The sequence below is a fragment of the Rhincodon typus genome, chromosome 9, assembly GCF_021869965.1.
Source record: "Rhincodon typus isolate 14 chromosome 9, sRhiTyp1.1, whole genome shotgun sequence".
Classification (NCBI taxonomy): Eukaryota; Metazoa; Chordata; class Chondrichthyes; order Orectolobiformes; family Rhincodontidae; genus Rhincodon; species Rhincodon typus.
The window spans coordinates 12270576-12287343 of record NC_063340.1 but is presented as its reverse complement, the minus strand read 5'-3'; the positions used below and the strand labels follow the sequence as shown (position 1 = coordinate 12287343).

General features: G+C 44.4%; 1 long non-coding RNA gene across 1 annotated transcript; it reads left to right on the top strand.

Moving 5' to 3' along the window:
- The first annotated feature begins 321 nt into the window (after positions 1–321).
- On the top strand, positions 322–16502 carry LOC125484033. The gene is made up of 3 exons (XR_007262906.1): positions 322–515; positions 11354–11448; positions 13972–16502. It is a non-coding gene; the product is annotated as an uncharacterized LOC125484033 (long non-coding RNA).
- Positions 16503–16768: the final 266 nt, after the last annotated feature.

The window sequence follows — 16768 nt, the reverse complement described above, 5'->3', positions numbered from 1 at the left end:
AAAACTACAAAGCACACAATAGGTGGCAGTTGTGGGTGTTCTCATACATTGACATTTATGTTACCCATGATAGAGGACGGAGGAACATTGGAACTCATCAGTATTGTGCTCCCTGTTTGTTCTGGGGCTGTGTCCCAGTCACTGTAGTAAAGCAAGGAAGAACTGGGTAGTATTGGGTTTAAGGGGTTGAAAACAACAACTAACAGGTTATTTGAACAAATGTAATAGCTGCTCACATGAATACAATTGTGCCAGCAATTTAACAGCTGGTAGCTATAACGATGGGCTGAGATTGAAGCTCACACAGTGTGCTGTACGAAGTACTGCTCTATAATGAATGAAGTATGGAATAATGTTTACATTGTGTTTTCGTGAATCCGTGAGGGCTAGTTAGTGCACAAGTGTTTGCAGGTTGATACATCTGTAACATTTTTCCACCGGAATATGCGGGGCTTGTTAACAGTTCCAGGCCGCCTAATTCCCATGGGTTGTTTAATCTCCGGTATCTACCACAGGTCAGTGAGTTTGTTGTTTTATTACGCTGACCCCGTCATTTGTTCGCAAGATAAACTTCCTCATTTCTCAGTAAGAACAGTAAGGGCCATCCCTGCCTTCTTCAGTTTACCAGCACTGCTCGTTCTGAGTATTACTGGTTTAGTGTTTAAACAAAAGCCCCCAATGTTGTTTTAACAGATTACTCGACATTCGCTGCGACGCAGCTGCAGATTCCTCCGCAGTGTTTGAAACCTTGGTCTGTCTAATCCCTATTTTGTTGATTAATGATATGGCTTGCAATGTTACTCTAACACACACTTAGTATGGCTTGTCACTTATGAATGAGGGATTTAAAATGTGAGCGAGGAGGTTTTTTTTTTGTATAAAAATGATAAATAATCTCTAACTGCAGATCATGGCTCATTGCTTGCAGTTAGTTTACCTTGCAAACAGCAATGACATTTTAGTTAATGTAACATATCCTCTTTAATGTGGATCGAATGGTCATTCAGAAAGATAGGAAAGAAATGATTGCGCTAGCGGGTGCACAGGAGATTCACCAGGATGCTGCATGGGCTGGAGAGCCTGAGCTGTGAGGAAGGATTAAATTGTTTTCCAGTGAAGATTAAGAGGGTCCCTGACAGAAACACATAAGATTATGAAGGGCATAGATAAGATGGTTGGGAAAGCAATTTTTTTTTTCCATTAGTAAGGGTGTCAATAAGCAGAGGCCATAGATTTAAGGCTAAGAGATGAGTCAAGGAGAAAGCTTTTAGCCAGAGGGTAGTGGAAATCTGGAACTCACTGCCTGAAGGGGTGTTTTGGTTAAAAACTCTCGTAACATTTATCTCGTACTTAGATATTGATTTTCATTGCCATAGCCTCCAGGGCTATGGGCCAAGGGCTGGAAAATGGGAATACTGTTGTCAGATCTTTTGTTCACCTGAATGGATATGATGGACTGAAGGGCTTCCTCTGTGTTGTGAGTGTCTGAGTCTATGAGATACAGGGACCACCATATTCACAGGAAATACCATCCTAATAAGTTTTGATGGAAATGAATAAGAGCATGTGTTTTTACAATTCCCAGAATGAATTCAGTTCTTCACAAAAGACAAAGAGACACACTCTTACTGTTGCATTGAAAATAACAAGGAAAGAGTTAATGGGGATAAATTGCCACTAATCAAGCAGAGTAGAAAGTCATGAAAATGACTGCCATTACACTAGTGAAATTTACCAATGAAAGGGGGGATTAACCCTTTTTTCTGTACAGGGTTAAAGAAAGTAGCGGTCAGAATTTATTATATACTGGCAGATAAAGAACACTTGCTTTTTCTTCAACTTGCCTTTTTTCTGTTTAATTCTTGCCATTTGCTCTGAGTGGGAAATCTATACATGGCACCCTCTACAGGGCAGCTACTGGCTGTGTGTGCATGAGGCAAGAAATTTTTTTTCCCTTTATTCATTCATGGGATAATGGTGTTGCTGGCTTGGCAGCATTTATTGCCCATCTCTAATTGCCCAGAGGGTAGATAAGAGTCAAATGTAGGCCTGACCAGGTAAGGATGGCAGTGTCCTTCCCTAAAGGGCATTAGTGAGCCAGAGGGGTATTTCCCCTGACAATTGACAAAGGATTTGTGGTCATCATTAGTTTCTTATTCTACTGTGGTGGGATTTGAACCCAGATCTCCAGATTAACAGTCCAGCAATAATACCACTAGGCCACCTCCCCCCTGCTGCATTGCTTTCACCTAATCTGATTGAAAAATTGGTGAGAACCAATGCAGAGCTGGAACCACAAATTGTAGCTCTATTTCATTTCCTGAACCTGATTTCACATTGAGGTGTCAGTATTTTCCAGATGTGGAGTATTTTTAGTGTCCATGAGCATTTAGAGGCTCATAAGTTGATTAGTCAGAGCAGTGTGTATTCTGGGTCAGTTCTCCATTGTGGGTTCTGCAGAAGCTAATGATGAAGGGATGGCCTAAAACTATCAAGGTCCCATCGATGTTGCTCTGAGAGAGTTTTGAACATACAGAGCTGAAGTAAACGGCCAAGATGGCATCATGTACTGATGAGGAGGAATTTCTTCTCTCAGGATTTTGTGAATCCATAGAACTCCTTACCACAGAGAGCTGTTGAGGCTGGGTTATTCAATGTATTTAGGGCTGACACAGATAGGTTTTCACTCAGTAAAGGAATCAATGAGGAAAATATAGGAAAGTGAAGGATTATCAGATCAGCCATGATCTCGTTGAATGCTGAAGCAGACTCAATGAGCTGAATGGCCTACTTCTGCTCCTACATCTACTGTCTTAACTATGTCAAAGGTCACATGATTGTGATGAGTCACAGTGTACTTACAATTAGCCATGGCCATAGAGATCATACAGCATGGAAACAGAGTGTTCGGTCCAACCAGTCCATGTGACCCTAATCCCAAACTAAACTGGTCCCACTTGCCTGTGCTTAGCCCATATCCTTCCAAACATTTCTTATTCATGTACTCATCTAAATGTCTTTCAAACATTGTAACCGCACCTGCATCCACCACTTCCTCTGGAAGTTCATTCCACATGCAAACCATCCTCTGTAAAAAAACAAAAACAAAATGCCCCATGTCTTTTTTAACTCTTTCTCTTCTCAACTTAAAATATGTCCCCTAGTCTTGAAATCCCCCACCAAAGGGAAAAGACACCTGCCATTCACCTTTTCTATGCCCCTTATGATTTTATAAACCTCTATAAGGTCACCCCTCAACATCCTACGCTCCAGTGAAAAAAGGTCCCAGTCTATCCAGCCTCTCCTTATAACTTAAACCTTTAATTCCCCGCAACATTCTGGTCAATCTCTTCTGAACCCCTTCCAGCTTAATAATATCCTTCCTGCAACAGGGTGACCATAACTGGACACAGGACACCAGAAGAGGACTCACCAACTTCCTGTACAAACTCAGCATAATATCCCAACTCCTATACTCAATGGCTTGAACAATGAAAGCAAGTGTGCTAAAAGCCTTCTTAATCAGCCCTCAGGTGAACTGTCCATTTAAGGACTATGAGTGAGTTGAGGCAGACAGTTTCAATCCAGGGCAGGTTTCACAGCATCTGGAATGTCAGAGTGCCCCTGTGGTCAAAGCCTCAAAAGAAGGGTGGACAGTAATGACTGCATTGAAAGGCTAAGGACACCAGAAGCCATCTGTGTATTTTTAACATTGTCTGTCGAGTGCAGTCTCTATACGCAGATCCTGCAGGGGTGAGCCTACACTTATGGATGCCCTCAGGATTGCCTTTGCACCATTAAAAATTCAGATTGCTTCTTATTATCATGTTGCTCTGGCCTCCTGCTGAACACCTGCCTCCTCTGAGTACAGCAGGCCAAGCAGCATCATAGGAGCAGAGAGGCTGATGTTTCGAGCCTAGACCCTTCATCAGAAAAGGGGGAGGGGAAGGGGGTTCTGAAATAAATAGGGAGAGAGTGGGAGGCGGATAGAAGATGGATAGAGGAGAGGATAGGTGGAGAGGAAACAAACAGGTCAAAGAGGCGGGGATGGGGCCAGTAAAGGTGAGTGTAGGTGGGGAATTAGGGAGGGGATTGGTCACTCCAGGGAGGACGGACAGGTCAAGGGGGTGGGATGAGGTTAGTTGGTAGGAGATGGAGGTACGGCTTGAGGTGGGAGGAGGGGATAGGTGGGAGGAAGAACAGGTTAGGGAGGCAGGGACGAGCTGGACTGGTTTTGGGATGCGGTAGGGGGAGGGGAGATTTTGAAACTTGTGAAATCCACATTGATACCATTGGGCTGCAGGGTTCCCAAGCGGAATATGAGTTGCTGTTCCTGCAACCTTCGGGTGGCATCGTTGTGGCACTGCAGGAGGCCCAGGATGGACATGTCGTCTGAGGAATGGGAGGGGGAGTTGAAATGGTTCGCGACTGGGAGGTGCAGTTGTTTATTGCGAACCGAGCGTAGGTGTTCTGCAAAGCGGTCCCCGAGTCTCCGCTTGGTTTCCCCGATGTAGAGGAAGCCACACCGGGTACAGCGGATGCAGCATACCACATTGGCAGATGTGCAGGTGAACATCTGCTTGATGTGGAAAGTCTTCTTGGGGCCTGGGATGGGGGTGAGGGAGGAGGTATGGGGGCAGGTGTAGCACTTCCTGCGGTTGCAGGGAAAAGTGCCGGGTGTGGTGGAGCTGGAGGGGAGTGTGGAGCGGACAAGGGAGTCACGGAGAGAGTGGTCCCTCCGGAAAGCAGATAAGGGTGGGGAGAGAAAGATGTCTTTGGTGGTGGGGTCGGATTGCAGATGGCGGAAGTGTCGGAGGATGATGCGTTGGATCCGGAGGTTGGTGGGGTGGTACGTGAGGACGAGGGGGATTCTTTTTTGGTTCTTATTGCATGGACGGGGTGTGAGGGATGAGTTGCGGGAGATGTGGGAGACACGGTGGAGGGCGTTCTCGACCACTGAGGGGGGGAAGTTACGGTCCTTGAAAAACGAGGACAACTGAGATGTACGGGAGTGGAATGCCTCGTCCTGGGAGCAGACGCGTCCACGCAATAAGACACTCATCCCTCACACCCCGTCCACGCAATAAGAAACTCATCCCTCACACCCCGTCCACGCAATAAGAACCAAAAAAGAATCCCCCTCGTCCTCACGTACCACCCCACCAACCTCCGGATCCAACGCATCATCCTCCGACACTTCCGCCATCTGCAATCTGACCCCACCACCAAAGACATCTTTCCCTCCCCACCCTTATCTGCTTTCCGGAGGGACCACTCTCTCCGTGACTCCCTTGTCCGCTCCACACTCCCCTCCAGCTCCACCACACCCGGCACTTTTCCCTGCAACCGCAGGAAGTGCTACACTTGCCCCCATACCTCCTCCCTCACCCCCATCCCAGGCCCCAAGAAGACTTTCCACATCAAGCAGATGTTCACCTGCACATCTGCCAATGTGGTATGCTGCATCCGCTGTACCCGGTGTGGCTTCCTCTACATCGGGGAAACCAAGCGGAGACTCGGGGACCGCTTTGCAGAACACCTACGCTCGGTTCGCAACAAACAACTGCACCTCCCAGTCGCGAACCATTTCAACTCCCCCTCCCATTCCTCAGACGACATGTCCATCCTGGGCCTCCTGCAGTGCCACAACGATGCCACCCGAAGGTTGCAGGAACAGCAACTCATATTCCGCTTGGGAACCCTGCAGCCCAATGGTATCAATGTGGATTTCACAAGTTTCAAAATCTCCCCTCCCCCTACCGCATCCCAAAACCAGTCCAGCTCGTCCCTGCCTCCCTAACCTGTTCTTCCTCCCACCTATCCCCTCCTCCCACCTCAAGCAGTACCTCCATCTCCTACCGACTAACCTCATCCCACCCCCTTGACCTGTCCGTCCTCCCTGGACTGACCAATCCCCTCCCTAATTCCCCACCTACACTCACCTTTACTGGCCCCATTCCCGCCTCTTTGACCTGTTTGTTTCCTCTCCACCTATCCTCTCCTCTATCATCTTCTATCCGCCTCCCACTCTCTCCCTGTTTATTTCAGAACCCCCTTCCCCTCCCCCTTTTCTGATGAAGGGTCTAGGCCCGAAACGTCAGCCTTCCTGCTCCTATGATGCTGCTTGGCCTGCTGTGTTCATCCAGCCCTGCACCTTGTTGTCTCGGATTCACCAGCATCTGCAGTTCCTACTATCTCTGATTCAATTTTAACCCTTCTCTGAGTAGTTGAGTTTCTGATAGAATATGGAGCTCATGTGATGCAATCAATATTTTATTAGCCTTGGAAGTTTGCTGCTAATTGCTTCTTCATCATTAACTGGCCTCCCCATCTCTGACAAAAACAGACGGAAACATGGGGAAATTACCAAATACATTTTTCTTAAATTTTACCTGGTCCTCTACCCCACAACCTGCATTCAAGGGCAAAGTAAAGTTTACTCCCAATAGGGAGGAAGAATGGTACGCTGCAGCCTAGTAGTATTGTTGCTAGGCTATTAGTGTCACAGTCATAGAGATGTATGACATGGAAACTGACTTTTCAGTGCAACTCATCCATGCCAACCAGATATCCTAAATAAATCTCGTCCCATTTGCCAGCATTTGGCCCATATCCTTCTAAGTCATTCCTACTCACGTACCCTTTCAGATGCTTTTTAAATGTTGTAATTGTACCAGCCTCCACCACTTCCTCTGGCAGTTCGTTCCATAAACATATCACCCTCTGTGTGAAAAAGTTGCCCCATAGGTGCCTTTTAAATCTTACCCCTCTCACCTTAAACCTATGTCCTCTAGTTTTGAATGCCCCTACCCTGGGGAAAAGACTTTGTCTATTCACCCTAGCCATGCCCGTCATGATTTTAATAAGCTTCTATAATGTCACCCCTCAGCCTCTGATGCTCTGGGGAAAATAGCCTCAGCCTATTCAGCCTCTCTCTATAAATCATATCCTCCACCACTGGCAATGACCCCGTAAATCTTTTCTGAACCCTTTCAAGTTTCACAACACCCTTGCTACAGCAGGGATACCAGAGTTGAATGCAGTATTCCAAAAATGGCCTAACCAATGTCCTTGCTAAGTAAGATGTGGAGGTGCCGGTGTTGAACTGGGGTGGACAAGGTCAAAAATCACACAACACCAGGTTATAGTCCAACAGGTTTATTTGAAGAACGAGCTTTCGGAGTCTCTCTCCTTCTTCAGGTGTCAGTGAAATAGGTGGCATCAGACACAGAATTGAAAAGCAAAAGGTCAAAGGGTCATAGAACTGATGCAAATGTGTTGAACAAACCTAAGATGGCTGTACAATCTTTAATCAATTTGAAAGGATTAATATGCAAATTACAGAATTTCTTTCAAGTCACTGCCCTGAAATAACTAAAAGTTTTATCAGTATATCAGAGGTGACGTCTCAGGTCAGACAATGCATTTTAGTTGTGAGGCCTTGTTTAGAATCTGGCTGTGTATTAACTTGGCGTCAGACTGATTTTATTTCCAAAGTAGGAATGACTGCCTACAAATTGTGTGCTTTTGAACAAAGTAGAATGCATCTGCAATTGCAACATGCACGCTCTCTCTCTCGCACGCTCTCTCTCTCGCACGCTCTCTCTCTCGCACGCTCTCTCTCTCGCACGCTCTCTCTCTCGCACGCTCTCTCTCTTTCACACACAAACACACACATACACACACACCTTCTTTCTCTCCCTCCCTCACATAGGCATGCACATACACATATAAATCTATGGGGTGAATTTGCATTTGCGGATACATTCTATTTTATTCAGAAAACACACAATTTGTAGACAGTCAATGTGGCATTTTATAAATTCCTACTTTGGAAATAAAACCAGTCTGATGCTAAATTAATACACAGCCAGATTCTAAACAAGGCCTCACACCTAAAATGCAATGTCTGACCTGAGATGTCACCTCTGATGTACTGATATAATCTTTAGTTATTTCAGGGCAGTGACTTGAAAGAAATTCTGTAATTTGCATATTAATCCTTTCAAACTGATTAAAGATTGAACAGCCATCTTAGGTTTGGTTAACATATTCGTATCAGTTCTATGACCCTTTGATTATTTTGCTTATAAATTCTGTGTCTGATGCCACCTTTCTCACTGACACCTGAAGAAGGAGCAAGAGTTCAAAACCCCATGCGTTCAAATAAACCTGTTGGACTATAACCTGAAATCATGTGATTTTTGATTTCTTTCTAATTAATTAATTATTTAATTCAGAAACTCTGCTCATATTCTGGGGATCTGGATTCGAATCCCGTCATGGCAGATGGCGGAATTCGGTTTTGAATGTTAATAAAAAGCCTGGAATTGAGAATCTACTCATGACCATGAAACCACAGCTGATTGTTGGGGTAAAACCCATCTGGCTGACTAATGTCCCTCAAGGAAGGACACCTGCCATTCTTACCTGATGTACATGTGACTCCAGACCCCCAGCAATATGATTGACTCTTAACTACCCTTTGATGTGGCCTAGCAAGCCATGCAGTACAAGGGCAGCTGGACACACAATAAATGCTGGCCTGTCAGTGATACCCATGTCCCACAAGTGATTGAAAAGATCAGATTAAGGGCAAGACAGAAAAAAAAAAGTGGAAAAATCTCCAACAACAATTAAAAGCTGAAGGAATGAAATTCTGTGTTCGAAAATTTAATTTTCAGTACCAAAGCGATTGGCTGTCAGTAGTAAGACCCACTATGCTATTAAAAACATGTATTTAGATTGTTACAGTCATGATCTAATTTATTACAGCGAATTTTAAAAAAAAGACACATTTTATCAAAGCATTTTGTTTTGCACTCAGGACAATTCACAAGGAAAAGGGAAAAACCACCAACTTATACTTGATGAGAAGAGAGTGCTAATTGGTTAGCAAGTTAGATAGCATGGACAATGCAACAATTAATGATGACTGACTATTAACTACCATGCATTGTATCGATTTCAGACCAGGCAGTTTGACTCCCATTAATCAGGGCATTGCCCTGAGAATGAACCAACAAATATCTGATCCCTACTTTGTTGAGCTAAACAAGTTGCATTGTGTGCACATGTTCTTTCTGTCTGGAAAGAACAGGGCCCTCTGTATCAAGATATGCAGATTCTAGTACACATATGTGCATGACACTGTGAGCCTGAATATGTCTTTGAGTTAGGCTTCAGCTATTAAAGGCAGGCTTTTTTTTTTAAAGGGAGGTTGTAGGGGAGATGGGAAGGTTGAGAAAAAAGACATAGTTGAAGACTAAGTTGAAGAAAAATGCATCTCCAGTCCGGGGGCTGGATTCCAAGATTCAGTGATGCAGTGCTAGAGGCACCTCTTGGAGATACAATCAAAGAGAGAGGTGATATTTCTACAACGTAGGTGCTTTCACCCCCTTCAAATGTCAAGCCCTTTGAAGGGTGTGAAACCCCATGTGGTAAAGCAAGTAAAGAGTCTGGCTCCAAGGAGTCGGCAGCAGGGGTAGGAAAACTTTACTGACCTGACATATACAATGAAAGTCAATGATTGCAGCATCATATATATCACATGGCCGCCATAGCGCAAATTCTCACATTACTCACCTCAACTCACTCCAATCACTCACTCGGCATGAGTCACAAACACTCAAACTTCATGCCTCACGTCCAACTCTCCAGACTACCCACACCTTCTGAAGATGCCAGCCTCCTACTGCCAGGGTATAACTTCAGGCAAGGACATCACCCACAAAAAGTGACGCACAATCGCTGAATTCTCCCTTCTCGCTTGCAGGATGTAATCCAAGCATGGGCCTTACTCGAGCCCATGGCATCCAGCATCAGCAAGGCCTTGGAAAATGAGGATATGTTATTGCCTCAAGCTCCTTCTCAACTCTCTCCTTACCCTCAAATTGGGATCTGGGATGAAGAGCAAGTTATTGATGATGTGATCGTAGATCTCCTGGAGATAGCAAGAAACGCAGATGCTGGAGTCAGAGACAAGTGTGGAGCTGGAGGAACACAGCAGGCCAGGCAGCATCAGAGGAGCACGAAAGTCAACGTTTCGGGCCAGGACCCTTCTTCAGAACTGGGAAGGGGGAAGGCAGCTGGGAAATAAATAGAAGGAGGATGGGTGGGGCTGGGGAAAGGTAGGTGGGGCGGTGATAGGTGGATGCAGGTAGAGGGTAGTGGGGATTGGCTGTGGGAAGGGTGGGGCGGATGGATGGGGAAGAAGATAGACAGGTTGTGCCAGGTCCAGGAGGCGGGGTTGAGAGGGAGGTTTGGATGTGGGATGAGGTCGGGGGTGGGAAGATTTTAAAACCGGTGAATTCCATGTTCAGGCCATCGGCTGTAGACTCCCGAGGTGGAATATGAGGTGTTGCTCCTCCAGTTTGCGTGAGGCATCATTATGGCACTGGAGGAGGCCCAGGATGGACATGTCATCCAAGGAGCGGGAGGGGGAGTTAAAATGGTTGGCGACCAGAAGGTGTCGATTATTGCATACAGAGCGCAGAGGCTCCACGAAGCAGTCCCTGAGTCTGCGCTTGATCTCACTAATATACAGGAGGCCACTTCGGGAGCAACGGATACAATAGACCAGGTTGGAGGATACACCCTGTCAGATGTGGAAAATTTGCTTAAGGCCTTGGATGGGGGTGAGGGTGGAGGTTTAGGGGCAGGTGTAGCACTTCCTGCACTTGCAGGGAAAAGTGTCGGGGGTGGTGGGGCTAGTGGGGAGTGTGGAACGCTCGAGGGAGCTGTGGAGTGAATGGTCCCTACAAAAGGCAGATAAGGGTGGGGAGGGAAATATCTCTTTGGTCATGGGGTTGAATTGCAGGTGGCGGAAGTGGTGGAGGATGATACACTGGATGCGGAGGTTGGTGGGGTGGTATGTGAGGACCAGGGAAATCTGTCTTTACTTTTGAATCGGGGAGGGGGTTTGAGGGTGGAAGTGCGGGAAATGCAAGCGACGCGGTTGTTTGCTTCCCTAACCCTTTCTTCAGCATGTCCCTCTCTGCCTGCTTTTAAAACCAAGCCTGCCCCAGAATGTCCACATAGCCAGTTGCAGCACACCCAGGGGAGACAGCGAGAGAGAAACAGCGACCAAACCTACATCAATGATGAGAAAGCACCATCACTGAATGTGGTGCTTAGCGACACCAGCTTCGATACTGGCACTGAGTATAGCTTCGAGGCTGGTACAGAGGCAGGATCTGCTCATGGTGGTTCATAAGACGATTGTGGGCTACGACCAGACTAGGGGACAGAGGCTAAGGTTACAGAGGACTATCACCTTTCCCTACAAATACAACACTCATCTTGGATCTGAATGCTGAATCTTTGTTGATTGACTTGTGAATTCATTCAATAGACTGACGTGGCCCAAATTTGAGAGAAAGTGAGCATCTCACCAGCTCCAGATCTTGCCAGTTCTGTTGGTTTACGGATATCACCGAGGACAGCCCTGTGAGTATCTTTTTCATGGCGCTTTATCCCACCTGGGATGTGCTTGAAGCAGCTGAGAGCACAGCACCCCCACCCAAGTGTTTATTCAGCTTCAGGAAGTGACTGGACTTTTGCCTTTCCTATGTCTTGCTATCCCTCGCTCACCAGTCTCAAAATCTACTGGCTGTCATCCTCCAGTTCTATTGAGATCAACCCCCATGACATTCTCCAGATTGTTAATTCATGACTGCATTTGCATAAGACAAGAGTGATTCCACTTCAGAAGTATCTTATTGGCTGCAAAGTTCTTTGAGACATCCTGGGGTTGTGAAAGGGGCTATAAAAATGCAAGTTTGTTTTCTTCTTGATTGACAAAATTATTCTTTCGCATCTTGCATCTGATTTTGGAGGAGTACAAAAGAATTGGTGAAGCTTTTTGATCATCGGGCAGAGGAAGCTGAAATCTGGAGCAGCAGAAGAACTTGGGTTGTGGCTGAAGAAAAGTGATGACAAAGAAATTGTTGTGACTGTACAGGACATTGATCAGGCTATTTTTGGAATATTGCGTTCAGTTCTGGGCTCCGTGCTGTAGGAACAATGTTGTTAAACTAGAAATGGTTCAGGAAAGATGTATAACGACGTTGCCAGGCTTGGAGGATTTGAGCTGTCGGGAGAGGCTGACTAGACTGGGGCTATTTTCCCTGGAGTCACGGAGGCTGAGGGTTTTATTAAATCATGAGGGCTGTGGATAGGGTAAACAGCTAATGTCTATTTCCCAGGGTAGGGGCGTTCAAAACTAGAGGGCATAGGTTTAAGATGAGAGGTAAAAGATTTAAAAAGGAGCTGAGGGGCAATTTTTCATGCAGAGGGTGGTACATGTATGGAATGAGCTGCCAGAGGAAGTGGTGGAGGCTGGTGCAATTACAATATATAACAGGCATCTGGATGGGTAAATGAATAGGAAGGGTTTAGAGGGATGTGGGCCAAATGCTGGAAAAAAGGAATATGTCAGATTGGGATGTCTGGTTGGTGTGGACGAGTTGGACCAAAGGGTCTATTTCCATGCTGTACAACTCTATGACTCTGTGACTCTATAACAGTGACCATGATGTGCGCATTTTTAGGAAGCATTATTTATTTCTATCAAGCAAACAATGAGGAACTTTTTTTTAGTGTCATTCTTTCATGGATGTGGGTGTCGGTGACATTTGTTGCTGTCTGTAAGCGCCCTTGAACTGAACAGTTTGTTGGGCCACTTAAAATTCACGCATCGCCTGAACCAAACATGGATTGCAGATTTCCTTTGCTGGAGATAGCTTTTCAAACAACAACTGATGATAGTTTCATGATCACCATCACAGAGGCTAACTTTGAGTTCTAGATTCATTCATTAAATTTAAATCCACCAGCTGACTGATAGGATTTGAGTTCTCAAATAAAACCAAAATACTGCGGATGCTAGGAATCTGGACCAAAATGGAAATTGCTGAAGAACTCAGCATCTCTGGTATCACTGGTACAGAAAGAAACAGATTTGAGTCTAATAGGACACTTCTTCAGAATTGCAAGAGGTCCTGTCAGAGAGGACCAATTCTTTCCCTTTCGCAACTTAATTTGCACCCATTTTCCATTTTTTTTTCTCATTCAACACCATTAACAACCCATTTGCCTTTTGCATTGTCCTTTACACCGTCTGCTCCCTTTAACCCTCTTCTGTCTCTGTCAAAATTATGAACAAAACATTTTCCGAGCTCTTTCAGGTCTGAAGAAGAATCATACTGGATTTAAACACAGAAACATAGAAAATAGGTGCAAGAGTAGACCACTTGGCCCTTCGAGCCTGTACCACAATTTTATATGATCATGGCTGATCATGCAATTTCAGTATCCCACTCCTGCTTTCTCTCCATACCCCTTGATTCCTTTAGCCGCAAGGGCCATGTCCCGTTCCCTCGTGAATATATCTAATGAACTGGTCCCAACAGCTTCCTGTGGGAGAAAATTCCATAGGTTCAGAACTCTCTGAGTGAAGAAATTCTTCCTCATCTCAGTCCTGAATGACTTACACCTTATTTTAGACTGTGATCCCTAGTTCTGGACTTCCCCAACATTGGGAACATTCTTTCCACATCTAGCCTGTCCAATCCCACCAGGATTTTATGTTTCTATGAGATCCCCCCTCATTCTTCAAAATTCCAGTGAGTACAAGCCCAGTCGATCCAGTCTTTCCTCATATGTCAGTACTGCCATCCCGGGAATCAGTCTGGTGAGCCTTCGCTGGACTCCCTCAATAGCAAGAATGTCCTTCCTCAGAATAGGAGACCAAAACTACACACAATACTTAAGGTGTGGCCTCACCAAGGCCCTGTATAATTGCAGCAAGACATCCCTGCTCCTACACACAAATCCTCAAAAGGTTAACAAAAACAGAAGTTGCTGGAAAAGTTCAGCAGGTCTCGCAGCACCTGTGAAGAAAAATCAGAATTTACATTTTGGGTCTGGTGACTCTTCCTCAAAAGGCTAACTTTTTTTCTCTTGCCACAGATGCTCCAGACCTGCTCAGTTTCCTCCAGCACTTTCAGGGATTCAAGCCAAATTCCCAGAGGGGTTTACCTTGGCCTTTAGTCAAAGGTCACCTGTATGCCACTTTACACTCCTGATAGCCGTATACTAAAACCTGGAGACAACCAGAAACTGAAAGAACTCTAGTTGATGTGAAGAATTTCCGCTTCCTAGTTGCTGGAATGGTCAAGGTGTAACAGATGCGTTTCATTGATGACACACACCCTTCATCTCAAGTATTGGTGACACTCTGCCTTTGCTTTTGGTTCAATTCAATGATACTAAATGTAGATGGATATGGTCAAATGTTACAACACCATGAGGTGGTTCAAGACAGCTGGGGCAGCAACTGAATGTCATCTGAAAAGCAGAAACTCACAATTCATGTGTTTTACGCTCCTGATATAATATAAGCCGTACATCTAAAATGAAAAGAAGAGGAAACGACTGCAAAATGAGAGCATGGCAAAGATGATACAGTGGAGGTGAAGATAAAGAGATACAATGAGATGCAAAGGGAAACTACCATGAGAAAGGAAGAGACAAACCACATGACAATCAAAACGAGCTACACCATTGTATTTACATGCCTCTTTTCTATGGTGCTCTTTGTAGAGCTGTTCATTCCTAAACAAATGTGTCTAAATGTGGCATAGTTTCCATGTCCACAGAAGTGAGGGCCCCATCCAATTATGATTGCCGTCATTATATTATGATTGCAACTGAAAGGGCCTAAGGCCCAGGAAATGCTTTCCAAGGTTTACACAATATATTGGCTGCATCTGCTGGAAACTTGGATAATCTGCAGTTTTACTGTTCCCAATCCAGAAGTTCTGGGTCCTGAACGTTTGCCCAATATCCATGAACCATCATTTCCCAAGTTTCGTGGACCTGTGAGAGCTTGGCTGAGACTTGACTATATAGCGAATAAAGCCTCTCGCCTGCGGCTTAGCAAATATTCAAACATAATAACTTAGAGTCATGCATCAGGTTTCCAGTCAAAATGTAATGACCAGTGGTGTAGGTGACCACTCAACCAATGCTAACAGTAAACCAACTGCCATATGAGCTCAGACAATCCATAGGGATTGATAGGACATGTAAAAAGCTTTCTAAAATATTGTTCTCCTGGAACAAAATTGATGTTGCTTATATTTTGTCCCAGCCGCTGGCATGCATTGTGATAACTTTGAACAAGAATTCAAAGTGATTGTTAATAGGAAGGATCATACATGTAGGAATGCTATTTAAAGGGGTCACCTCTTCTATGCATATTAGTTACTTGCTCACATGCAGGCTGTGAGTTACTTCTGGATCTTGCTTCTGCATTCCAATTTCCTTTCCAAAATTATTATGGAATCTGCTTCCACCATATTTTCAGGCAATGCATTCCACTTTATTACAATTCAATGCAGAAAATGTTTCATTTTACCTCATGTTACCACTGGTTCTATAAAATCCTTCATGATTTTAAACACATTGATCAAATTTTCTCTTCATAATCTTCGCTCTGAAGACAATGACCGTAGCGTCTCTAAACTCTACATATTGCTGAACCATTTTATCCTCGGCACCATTTTATGAAATCAGCTCCAACTGATCTTCATATCCGTTCAAGAGTGTGGGATCCAGAATGGGGCACAATATTCAGTTGAGGCCTAACCTGTGGATTATAAAAGTTTAGTATAACTTCCTAGCTTTTGTACTTTCTGCCCTTATTCGTTTTACCAAGGATTCCACATGCTTTTTAACAGAATTCTAGATTTGTTGTGGCACCTATAAAGATTATCCTGCCTAAAGATGTTGCCAAAGAGATGGGTTTTAAAGGCAGAAAGAGGTGAGCAGACTTTGGGGGTTATGAAGTGAAAATAGTTATGATACAACTGATGGCTCAGGCATGAAGCAGAGAGACTGGGTGCACATACAAACAATATGAGAGGATGAGATTGGAACAGAGTGAAAATATTGCTTTTATAATTAACTCCCTCTCCAATTCTTTTCTGCTGTTTCTGACTCTATGGATTTGTGCCATATGCTATGTTCCAAATGCAGCTGATTTCTTTCCGGGCCATTACTATTTAGTAATTAACTCCTAGGACATGTGCAAAATGGACTTGTCTTTTGATGTTCGCTCTGTTTTCATGTGGTAGCTCTCACTTTTCTGACCAATTGAAAATTTCCTGTGTAAGCATAAAATCTATACTTTAGTATTACAGTGTACAGACTTTATTGATGATAGCATCACATTCAGTATTATTTCAGTAACATGATCATGGTCAACACTGACATTATCTATCAAATCTGTGTTACCTATCATAACGTTTTGTGTATTTTTTTTTGCATGTCGATTAATAAAAGGAGATAGTCATGACATACACAGGCATCGGTAGTGACTATTTGCTAAGAGCTCATTCATCAGACTCTTGGGTTAAAAAGGTTTTGCTTTAATTTAAAATGCTTGACCAAAGATTCACCTGAGTTATTCTGCAGGTGCTAATAGCATTTATAAAAGGCAAGGAAAACATTCTGGATGAGCAGGGTCTTTTCACTATCTTCGCTGGACTTTAGTAAATTCTAGCACTCTCTCATTTATCAACTCATAATGTGTTTGTCAAACTGCCGAGGCTGGGGACTAAGGTTTCATTGTGGAGACATCCATCGTCTGCAGAGTTTAGCATTCCACTAATGCATTACCTCTTCGTTAACATTGACATGATGTGACTCAACAGAGAGAACTCCTGAAAAAAAAATCATCAAAACCACCTGAAATGTAACAGAA